This window comes from Piliocolobus tephrosceles, chromosome 8 (genome assembly GCF_002776525.5).
Source record: "Piliocolobus tephrosceles isolate RC106 chromosome 8, ASM277652v3, whole genome shotgun sequence".
Lineage (NCBI taxonomy): Eukaryota > Metazoa > Chordata > Mammalia > Primates > Cercopithecidae > Piliocolobus > Piliocolobus tephrosceles.
Window position 1 is genome coordinate 54,434,643 of NC_045441.1, and position 8,003 is coordinate 54,442,645.

The 8,003-nt window shown below is 42.5% G+C and overlaps 1 long non-coding RNA gene across 1 annotated transcript; it reads right to left on the reverse strand.

The window, feature by feature from the left end:
- Positions 1-1,966: 1,966 nt before the first annotated feature.
- Positions 1,967-7,248, reverse strand: LOC111551828. Its single transcript, XR_002734478.1, has 2 exons — positions 6,870-7,248; positions 1,967-4,353 (listed from the first exon to the last, which is right to left on the reverse strand). It is a non-coding gene; the product is annotated as an uncharacterized LOC111551828 (long non-coding RNA).
- Positions 7,249-8,003: the final 755 nt, after the last annotated feature.

Below are 8,003 nucleotides of genomic sequence, written 5' to 3' on the forward strand. Positions count from 1 at the left end.
ACATGCTTCAACATGAATGAACCTTGAGGACATTATGCTAAGTGAAATAAGCTAGACACTAGAGACAAATACCATATGATTCCACTTATATGAGGTATCTAGAGTAATGGAACTTATTGAAAACAGAAAGCAGAGTGGTGGTTGCCAGGAGCTAGGGGAATGGGAATAGGGAGTTGTTTGATGGGTACTATTCAGAGTTTTAGTTTTACAAAATGATATGTTTTGGAGACTGGTAGCACAAGAATGTTAATATACAATGCTACTGAACTGTATACTCAAAAATGGTTAAGATAGTATATTTTACGTTATGTTTATTGTATCACAATTAAAACATTCAAACAAACATCGAAAACCCTCATTCTAGGGAGTAGCTATGCTCATCTCCCCTGAGTGTGTCTGTGGCCTCCCTTGGCTGCTGGTCACCCTGACAAACAGAGTAACGTCACCACCTCGCCTACTTTGCCCAGTGAGTAAGATTAACATCCTCTCTGTCAATCTAAAAACAAAGGAAGCACTCTGTGCCTGATAATGCTGGTCTGTGCTTTTCCCAGGACTCAGAGACCCAGTATCCTCAGGTCAGGTCACTGTCCACCCAAGTGACCCCACTCCCAGCTCATGGTATCTCACCTGTGGCTTCTACAGGGCCTTCTCCCCACACTGTGGGCCTACTTCAGCTCTACACACAGAGGAGCGCAGCTGAAAGGGTAGTGCAGTCCACAGACCCTCAACACAAGGGCCACCTCCTACAGAGGATCTTCCAGATGCCAGCAGAAGCCTGGCTAAGAAGCACGTATCAGAATATATACCCATCAGTATAGAAAAATATTTCGAATATAAATGATAAAAGCATTTTATAAAACCACATATGTAATATATAATTTTAATTTTAAAAAATATAGAATGATAAATAGCAAAGTCTAATAGATTATCTCACATAATGTTCAGTGAATGGTAGAATTATGGGTGATATTTTCTTAATTTTTTCTTCATGTACTTATATTTGTACTTTTTTTGCTCTAATTATATATATAAAATTCTGTTTAGAAGTTGGCTTGTCATAGTAACAACATTTTAAAAAATAGCCTAAAGTAGCTGGGTGTGGTGGCTCACGCTTGTAATCCCAGAATTTTGGGAGGCTGAGTCAGGAGGATCACTTGAGGCCAGGAGTTCAAGACTGGCCAACATGCTGAAATTTCGTCTCTACTAAAAATACAAAAAAATTAGCTGGGCCTGGTGGTGCATGCCTTAATCCCAGCTACTAGGTAGGCTAAGGCAGGAGAATTGCTTGAATCTGGGAGGCAGAAGTTGCAGTGAGCCAAAATCATGCCATTGCACTCCAGCCTGAGTGACAGAGCAAGACTCTGTCTCAAAAATAAAAAATAAAAAATAATGGCCTAAAGCCCATAGGTGTCTCGCCAGAGAACGCAGAAAGAGGCAGTTAGAAAACCCCGGGGTGCCAGGTCAGTTGCTCTCGCAGAGAGGCACTCAAGTGCTCCTCTCCTGCTTCACCTTCATGGACACAGACAACAAACCAGGCAGGGATTGCTGGACCTTCTACACCAAAACATTCTTGGGATTTTCTTTACCACCTCCCCCACCACCTCCACTGTCCAAATTCTGCCCATCCACTAGAAGATAGCTCAAATAGAGCCTACCCCTAGTGAGGTGCAATCCCGCACGGCGTTTTCTTTCACGTCCCTTTTTGCAGTTATTACATCCTGCCTCGTACTATAGTTACATGTAGACTTGCCTTCTCTTTCTTATTAGATTATAAACTCATTGAGGGCAGACTCCACATATGATGCATTTATGTGTCCCCAGCACGGTGTCTTTGCCCCAACAGCGAGCTCTTGTTGGATAGCTGCTGAATGAATGACTCAGTGAGTGAGTGAATGAATAAATGGCATGATTGCTGCATTCTCCATGAGCAAAGCAACAAAGTAAGTCAGGCAGGGCAGATTTTTTTCATCATTTCTGGGTTGGTTTGTATTTTATCCAAAACATCAATCCTTATGATCAGAACTTCTTTTTCATCATCCCAGTTTTTATTCCTTGAGCTTAGTAAGAATTATAATAAGAACAAGTATAATGTTTGTAACTGTCATCTATCCCAGTTCATATTTTAAATAATATGGATCTATTTTCACCTCGGGAAAGGCAGATTTATATTGCTTACATTTACTTCAACATGGAGCTCAGACATTTTATACCAAGAGTGAAGCAAACTGCCACACAGTATCAGATTTTAATAAGACAAATCCCACACTTGCAGTGACCCTGCTTCCTTCCTTTCTTTTATCTCCCCTGCTTTTCCAGAGGAGAGTCTTGCAGGATCCAGGCCCTAGCGTTGTTCTCTTCCAAGTCCTCCACTGCAGCGGTGTATCTCTCTCTCATTCTGCTTTTTCTCGGAAGAATCTTAGCTTCCCTGCAAAGCTGGCATCGCATGCCTTTGAGCTTGAACTCAAAGGGCTGGCTTAGCTTCAGCACTAGGCCCTCCCTGCAAGGTTTGCTGTCCCTTGCCTGCCTGCCAGGTCTGTTCGGCCTGTTTTCCACTACAGAGGAGGTGAGATTCACAGCCAGGCGGGCAATGAAGGGCTTCAGATGGCAGATAGACCACGTCCTGCCAGTGCTGCCTCAAACCTGGAGCTCCTTTGGGGTTGCTGTCAGGGACTCACACGTGACATTTTTGTTATCTAGGCAGAAAGTGTGTTTAGGTTAAATTGCCAGTGCCATCGTGTCACTGAGTACTCTGCCGAGCCCCAGACAGGCATTCCCGATCAGTGATAGCTGCAGCAGGCTGGGATCAGCTCCCTCGCCCCCCTGAGCAGCCTGCTTTCTGCTAGCCGCAGTGTTTACAGAGCATCTCAGGCAGCCGCCAAGGCTGGAATCAACATTCTCCCTGAGCTTGCAAGGAACAAAGACTGCTACTAAAGATGCACTTGAAGGGAAAAGCATGACAAAATGTCCTGTGACTTCAGAGATGCCTTTTGCAGCATCGTACAGTCATGTTGTTAATTAAAAGAGCTAAACTTGGAAACTAGACTTTGATGCAATATGTTGTTTCCATTCTTGGAAATACATTCACAAGGAGCTAATAAATAATCCATGAATGCTAATCTTTTTAAGTCATTTCGAAGACATGAAGTCAGCCTAGATAATTGTAAATGCAATGGCTCAACCTCAACTCCATTAAAATGTAAAGGTGCGAACTGATTAGAGACACTCAACTGCTTTTGATAGAAGCCTTAAATTCAAATGCCACATCATTTGTTTTTAGCAAATGGAGTAATTACAATAATATTTTCTTCATTTTTAAGGTCAGATCTCTTAAATCCTACATGCTTGAGCCCGATTTAACTACAGCCAGAATCACTTTCCTTGCGTTCATTAATTAAATGTGTATGTTGCTTAAAGGTAACATCCACTCTTATTTTCTCTGAAGGAGAAATAAATAAATATTCTAAGTTGTCTAGCTACAAGTTAGAGGGGAGAGTTGTAACATTATTTCATTTCAGATACTATTATTAAACTGAAATGAACCTTATTTCCCGCTCTAGTAACTGTTCTTGCTGTGAAAAGCTAGTTTTGTTTAAAGCAAAGGTGTTTTCCTACTGCTGGAGCTTGTCAAACATATCGTGATTTACATTTTTAAAACTTAAGAAATAATTCACTTGATGATAAAGTCAATGCCTTTTAGTATTCTTGTAGCATCACTGCCCAAAGTAAATTTTGTGAATATTTACCTCTTGTGGGAATTGTGGTATATTGACCAATATATATTTTTCTAGGATTTTGGTAAATATCTAAGAAGTTTCTTATAGGAGAAAACTATACGAGGTTGTATTGTTCCAAGTACACCTGGATTCTAACTAAGACCCAAAAAAGGAACTGATCGCTTCTTACTATAAATTAAAAGGTTTCCTTTGCCCCCTACCTCCTGGCTGTCAGGTAATTAAGCTCCGGGTATTGGTCACCACGCAGAAGTAAGGTGAAGATGCTGGAAGCTGTCGATCCATTTGTTTAGGACAGGCAAGTCTGATTATAGCTGGACCCAGAACCCTCCAGATGCAGCACTCTTCTGCCCTGTCAAAATGTTTAACTTTCCTGCAAACATGCAGCTGTCAGTCTACTTGCAGGATTCTACCAAAACCAAAGGATTAAGTGTGATTCAACAAAGCAATGAACACTGGCCAGATATGAGCCATTGGCTCAACTTGCCCAATCCCTGGGCAGGGTTCTAACCAGAGGTACCAATCTAAGGAGCACCTTCCGAAATACCTATTTGTAGAGATTCTGATTCCCAGGTCTGACGTGACCCCAGTGTCTGTCGTCTGGTGATTCTGGTATGCCATCCTAGGGCAGAAGCACTCATGCTTTATTTTTCATCTGTTTGTGTATTAGAAAGAAAACATAGGGGTGAGGGTAGGCCGGAGGATCAACTTGGAAACGTTTAACACAGACCAACAGAAGCTGGGGGAAGCAGCACTCTTCTGACACCCAGAACGGGACTGCAGTGTCATGTGGGTCTCTGTTTCAGTTCTGCTCATCTTGGCTGGGTAACCTTGGATCCACAATTTATCTTCCCCAAGACTCAGCTTTTCTGTCTGTAAAACAGGATAGTAATACCACCTTCCTTCATCAAACTATTATGAGAATTACAGGAGCTAATGTGCATAAAACAAAGGCAATTAACATAATATTTGGCACATAGTAAGTGTGGTGACTATTTGTAGGTTTGTAGAATGTCTACAAATGATCTACAGGCCAAAAAGGCTTTAAAGATGTTCTCATCCAACTCCCTCTAACATCTCAGTTACATCCCGTGGGAAACTTGAATTGGTTGGCTCAGAGAAGGGATTCTGGGAGACATGTTTAGAGCACAGGGAGAGGTTAGTTTGAAGGGAGGGTTTGAAGATAAGCTTGATGAAGGATTTTGAATGTCATTGTGATCAACAAGGGCGGCAATTAAGACAAAGGTTCCTTAGTGGATGTTACATGCTCCAAGTGTCAGTTTAGGACCCAAACAGACGGCCAGGCATAGACCCTGTGGACAGGAGGGGAGACAGGCAGAGGTGGGAGTAGTTCTGTGGTTTGGTAGGAGGGGTGTGAAATATGTCATCTTGGCCTGGTGAGGACGAAGAGAATAGAAGAGCTGGGAGGGAAGAGAACAGCTGAAATCTAAAGAATGCATGGATGGGGTGGAAGATGAGACAAAGGTGGGGCTGGGGGTCACTTCTCTGTTTTGAGTCTGAGCAGAACTCTTTCTGTGTTTGTGTGGGCCCTGGTGGTGAAAATTTCTGCAAGAAGCTTAGCTTAATAATGGTTTGATTGCACCCGTCTGTGTTACCTGGGGGGAGTTTTAATCACCTGCATGTAGACTTACATCGCTGGTGAATTCCGTACACGTAGGAGGGTAATAAAAAGCAACCTAGGCTTATTTAACCTTCACTGTGTGTGTGTGTGTGTGTGCCAGGCATTGAAGTAAGTTTTAGCTTTCGTAACAACCCTAAGAGGGAGATACTATTGTTCTCCCCCTTTCACAGGTGAGGGAACTAAGGCACTGAGAGGTCAAGTGGTTTTGAAAGCTTTCCACTGAGTCAAGGGGGAAGTAGTATTTGAACCCAGGCAGCCATGTGGCTGCAGAGTCCTGGCCCTTGATTCCTGGGAAGGAATGAATACAGTTTACCCAGTCCGTAAGACTAAACAGGGATCTCACTGGGATTCCAACCAAGTTAGACTCCAAAGCCCAGGCTATTTCCTTCATGGCACACCTCACCCATTAGCAATTCAAAAACCACATTCAACCAATAAGGCAAAGGGGAAATGGGGTAAAAGTTGTCTAAGGGCTCAGAGAAGCAACTTGGCAGTACTATAGAGAAGTAACATTTAGCAGATTTTCTTTTCATAGAAATATAAAACTTGTATGAAAAGTGGTGCTTTCAAAAAGATTTGTAGATATTTTTTGCACACTAAGCTTACACTATAAGGAAAAGGACCATCAGCATAAATATGAAGTTATTCTATTGTTAGAGGGTTGGTAGATGGGAATGAGAGCGTTTTGAAGTATTGGTTGTATAAAGGGGATTTTTTCACATTTTTCCATACGTCCCTTCTGTATTGTTTGAGTCTTTTAAATTGATATTGTATTTGAGTATTATTTTTCTAATTTAAACATAATTTTGAAAAATAGAGAAATAGAAACTTCAAGTACTTAGGCAGAAATGGGAAAATCCTAGTGACCCAGTGATATAAACACATATTTACAATTAGTGTTCTGAAAACAAGTAAATAATTCCAATGTATGTGTGTGTGCATGCATGGGTGTGTGGATGCATGTGTGTGTGCATGCCTGTGTGTGCGCAGGCATGTGTGTGCACAGGCACATGTAGATATCTCACAGGAAGGCAGGCCAAGGTAAGATGCAGCAGGCTACTTAATTATCCCTCATTTCATTGAAGAAGTCTCACAGAAGCATCACAGATTCCAGGAGGCAAATCTGCAAAACTCGGTAGTTACAGAAGTGATCCAGTATCAAGATGAGGTATTGCACCTTCAAAGAGTGAGAGGAAACAGCCAAGAAAAAGCCAGCCAACAGTTAAGCACCTGCTGCCTGTTACTGCTTCTACTCAGTGCACCTCTCAGTTCCATACTTCAGTAATGGGGCCAGCCTCACAGGTCACGGGATGGCGAAGATGTATTCTCACATCCATTTGCAAGAAGGGAGCAAAGCAGAGTGACATGCATCTAGTTTGCCTGGAACAATCCCAGTTGACCCCTTCTGAAGTCAGTCCTCTCCTGTCCTTTCCATCCCTCCTCTGCACTCCCTTTACTAAGGCTAAGACAATGCCCCTCTGGTCCCAGAAACTTACCTCTCTCCATTGCCCTGTCCAAGGTAGATGAAGCTTTACATGTAGCTCAAGCTTCAGGTGAAGTCCTGGATGAAGCGGAGAGGAGAAACTGAGGTCACCAGGTACCCCACAACAATGTTGGAGAAGTTAAACTCCTAGAGTGGAAGGAAGCTGGGTATGTGGAGAAGACATTTGACCCACCTTTGACACCAACACATCATGCAAATAAGCAGTCATGAGCCTGAACTCCTAGAAAAGAAAGGGAAACACACACGTGTACGTAACTCACACACACAGAGGAATACATGCTTTTAGAATGATCAGGTGCTTAAAGAAAGTAAAAGGAGAATGGACATTGCCCTGTTCTTTTCTGAGAGGCAGTCACTGGAGTGGGTAAGAATTCAGCTCTGGATTCAAACGTGCCTGAGTTTGCAACCCAGCTCAGCCACTAACTACATAAACCTGTTTTATTAACTGTACAATGGGAATAATAAAAGCACCAGGCTCAAAGCGTTGTTGTGAAGTTTTAAAGATTAATGTGATGATGCAGATAAAGTAACCACAGTAATTATTCAATAAATGTTAGCTAGTGCTGCTATTATTGTAGATACACTATGACAACATCATGATAAAGGTACATCGTGACCTTAAAAGAATATTTTACTGGAGCATTGTACATGCTGCATAAATGTTAATTGTTATTATTATTACAATTTTTAGTTCAGCCAGTGTAGCAATTTATCACTACAACCTGGTTCTTGACACTCTGGTTCTTGACAGTGGGTTTGCCACCTTCTGCTGTCTTCCTGGTTTTCACTCCACGTGAGAGTGAGGGGGCTGCTGAATGCCAGGGCTATGTCAAGTCCGGGATTCTCAGTGGACTTCTCCACAAACACAGTGCCTATTTGGGGAAAAAGTCTCCAGAATTCTCCTGGCCCAGCCTTGAACATCTTCCAGTAGGAATTGAGGAGAGCTTCCGATGCAAAATGAGAGGAAAAGAAGGCAGTAGAGTAATTTACCATTGAGAAGATTTCCCTGTTAGACATTTTTACAGCATCAAACTTGGTGGGGGAGGCAGCTCAATTTGCAGCAAGTTTTGCTTGCTGAGGGGAGGCTGCTGTCAATGGCACCGAATGCCAAGCAAGGAAGCAGACC